The sequence below is a fragment of the Empidonax traillii genome, unplaced genomic scaffold, assembly GCF_003031625.1.
Source record: "Empidonax traillii isolate 1590-97213 ecotype Southwest subspecies unplaced genomic scaffold, ASM303162v1 scaffold2253:size32601, whole genome shotgun sequence".
NCBI lineage: Eukaryota > Metazoa > Chordata > Aves > Passeriformes > Tyrannidae > Empidonax > Empidonax traillii.
In genome coordinates this window covers 6,480-18,404 of record NW_020957446.1, presented here as the reverse complement: position 1 = coordinate 18,404, position 11,925 = coordinate 6,480, and the positions used below count along the sequence as shown (strand labels likewise).

General features: G+C 44.3%; 1 pseudogene; it reads right to left on the bottom strand.

The window, feature by feature from the left end:
* Positions 1-10,435: 10,435 nt before the first annotated feature.
* The window catches only part of LOC114071744, a 4,269-nt pseudogene continuing 2,779 nt past the window's right edge, over positions 10,436-11,925 (bottom strand).

Genomic DNA, 11,925 nt, shown 5'->3' with positions numbered 1-11,925 from the left:
GCATTTGTGAGAGAATCAAAGCCCCTGTCTCTCTGGGCACGGCTGCTGGATGCTGTGAGAGAGAGGTTCGTTTACAGAGAGGCCTTGCAGAAAGACCATTTTGTGAAGAGCTGGAATACCATGGAGGAGGGAATCCGACATCTGAGGGAAATGGCACTGTTGGAGGTACTGTTTGGAAGGGATATGCAACGAACCAAGACTCTTTGATCCCCATCCATAAGATGATCCGCGAGCTGGAGAGCCAAGGAGTGATCAACAAGATCCACTCCCCCTTCTACAGTCCCATCTGGCCTGTGTTTAAGTCTGATGAAGAATGGAGATTGACTGTGTACTATCGTGGTCTGAATGAAGCCACCCCGCCACTGAGTGCTGCTGTTCCAGACATGTTGGAGCTCCAGTACAAGTTGGATTCTAAGATAGTGAGATGGTATGCCACTTTTGACATTGCAAATGCGTTCTTCTCCATTCCCTTGGCGGCAGAGTGCAGGTGGCAGTTTGCTTTCACGTGGAGGGGTGTGCAGTACACGTGGAACCGACTGCCCCAGGGGTGGAAGCACAGTCCCACCATCTGCCACGGATTGATCCAGGCTACGCTAGAGAAAGAGGAAGCTCCAGAACACCTGCAGTACATTGATGACATCATTGTATGGGGGAACACAGCAGAAGAGGTCTCTGAGAAAGGGAAGAAGATCATACAGATTCTCCTGGAGGCTGGGTTTGCCATCAAAAAGAGTAAAGTCAAGGGACCTGCCCGAGTGATCCAGTTTCTGGGAGTAAAGTGGCAAGATGGATGTTGTCAGATCCTGACTGAAGTCATCGATAAAATCACAGCAATGGCCCCCCCAACTAGCAAGAAGGAAACCCAAGCTTTCCTGGGTGCCATAGGTTTTTGGAGAATGCATATCCCCGAGTACAGCCAGATCGTAAGCCCTCTCTATCTGGTAACCCGCAAGAAGAATGATTTCCAGTGGGGTCCTGAACAACAGCAAGCATTTGAACAGATTAAACAGGAGATTGCCCATACTGCAGCCCTTGGGCCAATCAGGACAGGACCAGATGTGAAGAATGTGCTCTACTCTGCATCTGGGGATAAGGGCCTCTCCTGGAGCCTCTGGCAGAAGGTGCCTGGCGAGACCCGAGGCCGCCCACTTGGATTCTGGAGCCAAAGCTACAGAGGGTCAGAAGCCAATTACACTCCAACAGAAAAGGAGATCCTAGCAGCTTATGAGGGAGTACAAGCTGCCTCAGAGGTGATTGGCACAGAAGAACAGTTCCTCCTGGTACCTCGGTTGCCGGTATTGAGTTGGATGTTCAAAGGGAAGACGCCCTCTACGCATCATGCCACTGATGCCACCTGGAGCAAATGGATCGCCCTGATCACGCAGCGCGCCCGCATTGGAAACCCAAACCGCCCTGGGATACTAGAAATCATCAAAACAAGTCCTGTGGTGAAATGGCATCCCAGAGCGGATTGAGTCAGATAATGGGACACACTTCAAGAATAGTTTAGTTACCACCTGGGCAAAAGAGCATGACATTGAGTGGGTCTATCACATACCATACCATGCAGCAGCTGCCGGGAAGGTTGAAAGGTGCAATGGACTGTTGAAGACTACCTTGAAAACATTAGGTGGAGAGACTTTCAAACACTGGGATCAGCACCTAGCAAAGGCTACATGGTTAGTCAACACTAGAGGCTCCGTCAATCGAGTCGACCCTGCCCAATCAGAATCCCTTCACACTGTAGACGGGGACAAGGTCCCAGTGGTTCACATGAGAGATATGTTAGGTAAAACAGTTTGGGTTAGCCATGCCTCGAGCAAAGGCAAATCCATTCGTGGAATTGTCTTTGCCCAAGGACCTGGTTGCACATGGTGGTTGATGCAAGAAGATGGAGAAACCCGGAGCATACCTCAAGGAGATATCATCTTAGGGTAAACAGACCATAACTCTGTATCTGTATTTGTATCTATATATTTTTGAATGTGTACGTAGTTTAGAATAATATATGTATGTATGGAGTTCAAAAAGGTTCAATTTGATAGATTTATGGTGGCATGGGAAAGGGAAAAAAAAATAGGGTTGGATAAATGTCATAGTTCTGATTTTAGCAAGGAATTTTTCTTTCCCTTTCCCCTACCGTGCATGTGCTCTCTTTATGGGTCATTAGGTGAACAAAAGAATCGGTCTGGTCCACTGATGGCTGAGAGATTAGTCCCCTTGAAAACGAAGGGGGAGGAGTTGGGGGGGGCTAGTGTGTGTGGTTGGTAGGAGGTGGAGGCTGGGTGTCAGCTCAGCTCTCTGCCCTCAAGGGGCAGAGACCACTATAGGACACTACAAGTTCTGCACCTCCAGTGACCCAACAGCACCACCTGGTGAATGGTACAGGACATTACAAGTTTTGCATCTTTAGTGACCCGACGGTGCCCCCTTCTAACTGTGGTTGTAACTGCACCAAAGGGTGCAAAAAATTGAACTATTTACTCTTCCTTTTGCCAGTTCATCGGTTTTGTTCTTGAAGGGGACTATTGGTGGGTATAGGAGTATTGTTTGGTTGTTTTACTTGTTTTTTTTTTCCGTGTTCCTGTTAATACACACATACCTTTTAATAAAGGGCTGTTATTTTCCCTTTTCCATAATTTGTTTTCCTTCAATCGGAGCCTCTTAATTTCAGATTTATAATTGCTTAGAAAGAGATGTTTGGGTCTTTTTCTCCTAATCCATCCTCAGCAAAAGGCCCTTGTCTCATTTAAACTGGGACAGTTTGCGAAGCCCAGTCATGATGTTTACATAATAAATGGATATTCTTGCTTACCTAATACATTTTCATTAGGTTTTTTTACATAGTCACTTCCCTACTGGAAGTCCTTCTTTGGTCCTTCTGGGTCTTCTTCGTCATCTTGACCTTGGTTCTTTGTAGTCTTTACCAGTGCATGGACCTAGATTGCATGGACAAATGGAATTGTTTATTGAACACATTCTTTTGTATAAATAGGGTTTGGAGAAGGCAGGACAGAGAGGGCACTTTTTCCAACACGTTTATAGCTGGGGTCAGGGGGTAAAGATACAAAGAGGGGTGTTTTTCTTCAGACAGAAAAGTAAGCAGTTTCTCATTACAGTTACAAAGATTGATGAGACAAAGCAAGGCTATAAAGAGATTTACCACCCGAGTAGTCATGGGTTTATGTGGCTGGGTTTTGGTAGTGGGGGTGGCTAAAAGGGTGGCTTCTGTTAGAAGCTGCTTATAGCTTCCCCTGCTCCTATGGAGACAATGATAGCCTGCTCCAGGATGGACTTCCTGCTGCTGGTCAAGACTGAACCAAATAGCAGATATAGTAATGCCTCTATGATAACATATTTAAGAACACAGGAGTGTTGTGCAGAAGAAATTCCAGCCCGGGAAGAGCGGAGGGAGAACATGGGATAACAGTGCATTCACCAAGGTCAGTGCAGAAGGAGGGGGAGGGACCTCCCCCATCCTCCCCTGGGAGCAGGGGAAAGACTCAGAGTTGAGGTCCCTGCAGTATGCGGAAGACCATCAGGGTGCAGAGACCCCCCTGCGGCCCATGGAGGAGCCCATGCTGGAGGAGGTGGATGCATAAAGAAGGCTGTTACACCATGGGAGGCCCAAGATGGAGTGGGATCCTGCTGGAGACCTGTGGCCTGTGGAAACAGAAACCCATCTTGGAGCAGGTTTTTCCTGGGTAGGACTTATGGCCCTGTGGGGGACCCACGTTGGTACAGTTCATTCATAATGGACTGCGCCCCATGAAGGAGTGACCCACGGGACAGCAGATTGGGAAGAACTGCTACCCGAGGGATGGACTCACATTGGAGAGGTCCATCAAGGACTGTCTCCCATGGGAGAGACCCCACGGAAGCAGGGGAAGGACTCAGAGCTGTGGCCCCCTTGTAGCCTGTTGCAAAGACCATGGTGAAACAGGTTTTCGCCCTGCAGACCATGGATCGTCATCAGGGTGCACCTGACTGCACCCCATGGGAAACAACAACTGACTGCAACCCCCTGTTTCCCCATCCCCCTGCACCACTGTGAGGGGAGGAGGGAGAGCTGAGAAGGAAGGAGGGATGAGAGGAAGGTGTTTTTAAGACTGTTTTATTTCTCACTCTTTGACTCTTATCCTGTTAGTAATAAATTTAAGTATTATATCCCCACTTTGAGTCTGTTTTGCCCATTAAGTTAATCAGTACGTGACTTCTCCCAGTTCTTATCTCTACTCAGGAATCCTAAGCTGTTTTTTTTCTCTCTCTTCTGTCCAGTGGCAGAGGGAGGGTGATAGAGTTTTAGTGGGTTCTCATCCTATGGCCAGGGTCAATCCACTACAGGAGTCTATAAGTTCTGTTAGTTTGTCTTGCTTATCACAGATTAATGCAAGAATTTCAAGGAGTCAGTGTAAACAGTTCTTCTTTGCTTTTGTTTACACCCCAGGGCTTCTTGCTAAGATGTCTTGTCTCTGCAGTGTTGTGAAGAATTTGCATTCCTACAGTTCTTGTGTTTCACCACCAAAAATTTTTGGGGCAGTTTTGGAGTATTTTTGTGGGAGTTTTGGAGTATTTTTGAGTATTTGGGTGCAGTTTTTGAGTATTTTCGAGGAAGTTTCGAAGTATTTTTGGAGGTGTTTTGGAGTATTTTTGGGAGTTTTGAGTATTTTTGAGGTAGTTTTGGAGGTTTTTTGAGTATTTTGGGGCAGTTTTGGAGTATTTTTGGGGCAGTTTTGGAGTATTTTTTGGGAGTTTTGGAGTATTTTTTAGTATTTGGGTGCAGTTTTTGAGTATTTTCGAGGAAGTGTCGAAGTATTTTTGGGGTGTTTTTGAGTAATTTTGGAGGTGTTTTTGAGAATTTTTGTGGGAGTTTTTGAGTATTTTTGGGTGTTTGTTCTTGATTTTATTTGGGTACACGGAGCTTAGTTTATATCCTGTTGGTTTGAGTTACACCTCTTATCTAATTCTCTAGGACTTCTCTACTATTATATTGTTCCTTATTTGGGCATTCCAGGATGCTGTGAGTAAAGTTTCTATTTCTCCTATCAGTAGGATCCGTAGAGTGGTTGGTGGGCAGAGGAGAACAAAGTTGGTCAAAAGTGAAACTCCTTGCAGTACCTGCTGCAATAGTCCTTCTATATTTGTGTATTATGTAAATGACCACCTATGTGCAAGTAGACTCAGTCATTAAAAGATGCATTAGCTTCAACAACAGATGAAAATCAAACTCAAGAATATTTTGCATCCTATATTGATTAGTAGTTTTAACATGCTTCATTGTGCATGAAGATGAGGAAAAAGATTTTAACTTAAATTCTAGGTAGGAGTTTGTTGTGGATAGAGTGACACACTTCACTTGTAAGAGAAAAGTAGTAATATGTTTATTGATATAAACTAGCAATTAAACAAAGTTTGATAGTAAATGTGACAGTGGTTTAACAAGATTTGATGGGAAGGTACACTTGAGTATTTACTGCATAGAGGACAGGGTCAGGGAAAACTGTCAGGAAGACCTTCCTGTTGAGTCATGAGGTTCAGAAAGGACCTCCTTGCATTCCAACTCCTTCTCAGAGGGGAGTTTAGTTGCAGTTGGATCCAGACTTAGTCCCAGATTTGGTCAACAGTTTATACCTAAAGGATTATATGTTGTCAGAGACTGAAACAGTTAATGACTTACACATTTTAAGATCACCAAAAGATTTATGCAAACTGAAAAGAAGCAGTTGCTCATCCAGTAAAATCCACCCCTCCTTGAATACTGACAAAGGACCTTCAGATCAAATAAGTGGGTGCCATTGTCCGACTATCCTGGGTGCAGATGCATACCTGAAACTACAAACTGGATTTCCAGACAAGGGAAGAGGCTAAAAAGAGGCAAATCCTGCAAGGTGGGAGAATCCCTCTGTCAGTTTAATTAGACTGAAGTATTTTGTTAAGGAGGATGAGTTATGAGGAAGACTAAGTTCCTCCCTCTAAGCAATTTTAAATCCGAAATTAAGAGGTTCCAATTGAGGAAGTATGGAGAAAGAAAAAGATAACAGCCCTTTATTAAAGGATATATGTGTATTGGCAGAACAGCAAAAGAACACAAAAACAACTAAACAATAATCTTGCACCCAAAGTTCCCTGCAAAAAAACCCCAGTTCAGTACTTTCTGCCTTTTCACGCAATTCTAACCACGATCAGGAGGGAGTGCTGTTGGATCACTGGAGAAGAGCCTGCAGTTACTCTGTGGTGGTGGGCAGGGGGCACTGTTGGGCTCTTGCGGTCGCCACGTGGGGGTCCTGGTGCGTGGGAGAAGGCGAAAATTGAGATCTCCCCCCCCACCAAGAAGGGGAAGGGGAAAAGGGGAAAAAAGGGTTCTCTCCCAAAGATTCACGCTGTTGGCAGTTGACTGTCTGGGACTCACCCCCCTTGTTGACAAACACAAGCCATTGCTAACATGGGAATGGAGGAGGGAAGGGGGGGGCCTCCTCCCCCAAAGGTTCCTTCACAGAAAGGCCAAGCCTCTCTGATGAAATCTGAGCAAGTCCAGGGTGAGGGCAAAACAGGGCCCAGGAGAACGGAGGTGAACCAGGGCCAGAAGCAGCCAGATGACCCCACCAAAAACAAAAGGAACTTCAGAAACCCCACACACAAACACTCTCCCTGAGTCAGGGCAAAAATGGAGTACCTGCCATTTCCCGAGAGAAAAAAACCCTCATCACCTCCCCCCTCACAGTCTTCTGAGGGCCATCAGCCTGGAATATGAGTCTTCTGGCTAGTTCTTTTGTGCATGTGAAACACCCTAGCCAAACCACCCTCCCCCCTTTCAACATCTTTCACAATGATGCAAGGGAAAGAAAAATTCCCTGATTGTTTTTTTAGAACAAGTAAACCTATGACACCCTCTTATCATGCCAGTGTCCTCCCTTTACATGATAACTGGGCTATGCATCTCAAATGTTGGACCATGATGAACCATGATTGATGCTGACATAATAGGCAACTGCAACTGTCTTAGGAGATGTCAGAGGCTTGTGACATGTTGTAACAATCAGATAATATAGAAATGCCCAAAATAATTTTTTGCTATTGTTTCTGCCTGTCAAAACATCCTACCAAAAATTCTCTGTCAGCTTTCTGCCAGAAGGTCTCACCAGAGCTTCCTGTTGGAGTTTTCCTGCCAAAAGATCCTGCTATTGTTTATGGTTATCATATCTCTTTGAACATCTGAATAGGGCTATGTGCCAAGAAACCACATACTGTGGTCATGGACTCAGCAGGGTAGGGAGATGTGAGACACCCTTATTCAAGGACACAACCTTTTTATAACCTTTCACAAACATAGAAACATTCCTTATAAGGCAAAACCTGTGACCGCAGCATATGATTGGTTGCTTGCTTTTACCTGGGGACAGGGCAGGCTTTTGGGATAGCAACTCCATTCCTGTAATGAGTTACTCTGTACTCTGCTTGGCCCAAAGCCTGCTGGTTCTTTACAGGCCTTGAGCCTGTCTAATGCCCACAACATACAACCTCTTTTGAACACTGTAGAACTTGACGGAAAATTTTGAAAAATCAGGGAGAGGAAAGGGAGAGAGAACTGGTTACAGTAGCCAAATATCTCTCCCCCCTCCCCCTCACCTTTTCTTCACCATCGGATGCTGCCTGCCTACCACCAGAGACTGAAACTCTGCTGGTCTGGAGAACTGAAACCCACTGTGCCACATGTGTGAGTTATATCTTATCCTTCTACCCTTACCATATTTCTGAGGCCAGAAGGTGCTGCTGAATTGGGACCCTGCATGTCTGGTTCACGGTTCAACGTGACCAGCAGGGCACACATCCTGGTTGCGTTCCAGAGAAATAAGCTGCTAAGACACATCCCCCTGTCCCCCACCCCTCCCTGCAGCTACAGAAATAACATTGAAAAGCAGCAGAGACAGAAGAAAAAAAAGGCAGAAACTGCTTCTCCCACAGCCACACACACCCACCAGCTAGGTGGAAAGGTAGTTTGGAAGTATCTTTCCTATGCTTCTAAAAGTAATCTTGGCTTTTTCCAAACTTTTCTTATTTTTTCCTCTTTCTCATTGCATCTCTTAGCAATTAATAAAATCAGGTTTTGGTATCAACAGATAACTTGTGTGAGTTTTAATTTTGCTCCGGGGAATATTTGAATCTGAAGTTCTTTCTGCAACATTTAAGCAGATTGTAACACATGTCCTGTGTCATTATTCATTGTATAACTCCCTGGCCCGGGGAGGTACAAGACATTCTCACCTGAGCTGGAAAGCAAAAGGGAAGCTGTCAACTGTACATGATGAGGAATCTTCCCCTAACTGTATGATTACCATGAGAACAAAAGATATTTTTTTTTCCCAAATTTAGCACAGATTTCCGGAGGATCAACAGGAAAGAAACCTCTGTTACAACTAGAATAAAAAAGTTAAACCCCAGTTCAGAAAGGTGATATGTAGCTCCAACATTTGTCATGCTATGAAGGCAGCAATCTCAAAAAGAGCTCCAAACAAAACAGAAAAAGAACAGAGTAAGAGTAGAGATGCTCAAGCAAAAAAAAAAGGATGAGCTTCCAACTGTATAAAATTCACACAACAGCTGTAGGAAAAAGAAATCAGTGGAAAATATTCAGTCCTAAACACCTGATAGGTAAAACCAACCAGAATAGACAAGCCTATGGCAAACAATTTTAAGAGTCTAAATATGGCACTATATTTCCAAATAATCCATAAAATATAATATTTGGTATATTCAAATATTGGTTAACCAACTCTGCAGATGCAATTCTAACCGCTTTAGAAAATGAGAGCAAGATGGAGCAAGCTAGGGAATACTAATATATCACAACAGTGCTCAAGAAAAACATTGTCACCAAGTCATGCTTCAGCAACAGCACTCTGGCACTGCACTGTTATCTATGGAGTAAAACAAATTTCTCTAGCTTTTCAGGGATGTGCCCTTGTCTCAGTTTAATGAGACACAAGTGTTTTACTGAGGATGAGTTACGAGGAAGACCCAAACTCCTCCCTCTAAGCAATTGTAAATCTGAAATTAAGAGGCTCCAATTGAGAAAAGTGTGGAAAAAGGAAAAATAACAGCCCTTTATTAAAAGATATATGTGTATTGGCAGAACAACGAAAGGACACAAATTAAAAAAAAAACAATAATCCTACCACCAAAAATAATCCCCTTCAACACAAATAAACAAACAAAAAAGTAAACAGTTCAGTTTGCACCTTTTGGTGCAATTCTAACCAGAGTCAGCAGGGGGCAGCTGTTGGATCACTGGAGATGTAGAGCCTGCAGTGCTCTATGTCAGCCAGCAGGGGGCGCTGTGTGATCACTGGTGGTCACTACGTGGGGGGGCACCTCTGGGTATGCTGGAGAAGCTGAAAACGGAGGTCTTTTCGTCCCCCTCACCAGAAAAGGGAAGAAAGGAAGGAAAGAAAAAAAAGTTCTTCCCAACAGGAACTCACTCAGTCCTGCTGGTTGAATCATGTGATGTGGTTTCCCCTCTCCTTTGATGTGCATGAGAACTGCTGCCAATAATAACAGGAACGGAGGAGGGAAAGAAGGAGACCTCTAGCAGGTTTCGGGGAGACCTGCTGGAAGACCTCGAGGCACATTTTGCATTGGGAGACGGGACACACACACAAGATATGTGACCCACAAAATGGCAGTTTATTAAAACAAGAAGACAGTTTATATACAGGGGGATACAGAAGGTTCTGGTACAGGGGTGGGTTTTTGCTAGGAAGCATCAAATCCAGAGGGTTTCTGATAAGGGGACTTGGAGAGATAGGTCAGGGATATATGTCTATTTATTCAGGGGGAAGGGATAGCTAGGGAGGAAGGGAAGGTGTGGTCTTGGGGGAACAGGAGGGGGGAATCCTGCAGAGGTCTGTGAGGCTGTTCCTTGTAGCTGGGTCTCAGGCAGTTCTGGGTAGCTGTTGTTGCTAGAGGTTCCATTCTCTGCAGGCTTCTGCTGGTCCCACCTCCTACAGAGACCCCCATCCCAAACAGTTCCTCTCTGATGAAAATCCAAGCACGTTCCGGGCTGGGTAGAAAAACAGGTCGCAGGCAAAGCTGGGGCCAGGAGAGGAGGAAAAAAACAAAACAAAACCTACCAGGCAGCCAGACTGAGAACAAAACCACCTTAGAGCTCCTGCCACCCAGACCTTGCCCCAGCTCAGGCAGCAACGAACTCTGCTGTTTCCCAGGAGAGGAGAAAAAAAAAATAAAGAGAACTCCTCACCCCTCCCCATATCAAGTTGAGGGCCATCAACTTGGCATTTGGTTTTACCAGCCACTTCTTTTGTCTTAGTCCATTGCCCAAGGCACAGCCAACCTGCCCATTCAACATCCCCTTCACACAGTGGGCATGGGGAAGGGAAAATTCCTGCTTAGTTTCCAAGAACAAGTAAACTTATGAAAGTCATGCATAGCATCTGTTATGATTCACTATAATGAGCAGCAAGACACTGCAGTGTAGTATGGTTTAAAGGCTGGATTAAGTTTTTTGACATTTTCTTCTCATCCAGTAGATCACTAACAGTTTATTTATGCAAGTTTGTGGCATCAAAGTGTGAACCTGACTTGATAAGAAAATTCATGATGCCTGGATGGTTGTTCAGTGCAGCAATATGTAAAGGACTGTTGTTATCAGAGTCTCTGACATTTGTATTAGCACCACATTCCACCGGGATAGCAATAATTTGTAGAGAAGGTAATTTACAAACTGGATAGCGACCCACATGTCTTGTCAACAGCAAGGTGAAGTGGACTGAAGTTTTTTTGTCCTCTAGGTTGAAGCTTAAGAAACTTATAAATAGTCTGTTTCTTAAGATGCTCCTGTTCTGAAGTGCAAGGTACTTTTAAATGCAAAATTATAGAAAGTGTTCTGTTCAGCTGCATTGGATCAGGAGGGCACTGGATTTGTTTCATGGCCCGCTCTATTTCAAGAACACTTTTGCATAGTATACCCATTAGATCATCAAATGTAATAGTAGTGCCTAGCAGGCCTTTTGCCCTGTCCTGAAGCATGAAGGAAAAGCGTTCAGCAAATGATAGTAAACTGCTGGTTGTCATTGGGCTCAGTGGATCTAGATTGCTCTGTTGCATGCCCAAAGCATATTTCCATAAGTTGATGGATTGTTTAAAGTTTCCAGAGTCTGCCTAGACAGCACCTCTATATCTAATATAGTAGGATGTATTTGGGTGAGAAGGACCAGGAATATGTTCGCTAATTAATAGTACTTGCATTGTCATCTCATCAGGGTTTGCAATAAGATTTCCTAGCTCTTCTGAGCTGTTTACCTCTTTAGCATAATCATAGGTCATAATTAGTGTTTGTGGCACAGGTTTGTTCAGGATGCTAATCCTATCATTGTATCTCATTTCCACAGTTCGCTTCCAGTATTTCAAAGCACCAAGTAGATCTCTCTTGTGGTCCACAAATGTTGCTCCTAGAAGTTCCAGAGCATTTATACACTCTATCTTACTGGTCTATTTATGTTGGGTTAGAAAGTCCACAATATTTGTGTGGTCTGTAACACTGGTTGACAGAAGGGGAGTCATTCCATAGCCATCCTTTTCCATCTTGGCACAATACTCGAGAAGCATCTTTGTGGTCTCTAAACTTACAGACTCTGCACAGTCATGTAATGCAGTGTTTCCTAGTAAAAGAAGAAAAATAATTGCATAAATCATAATCATAGTCCAGATATCACCACACTAATAGCTAACAAAAAAAAAAAACCTCTGTTTTGACATCTACAGACTATGAAAGGCTTAAATGACAAGTTAAAACATTCAAGACCTGATTAAAATTCCTTCTTGGCCTTGGCTGCTCCTTGGGAACCACTCAGGTGAGAGAGGGGTGGGACAGGCTTGTTAGCTGGTGCTCCAGAGGGCTATATAAACATC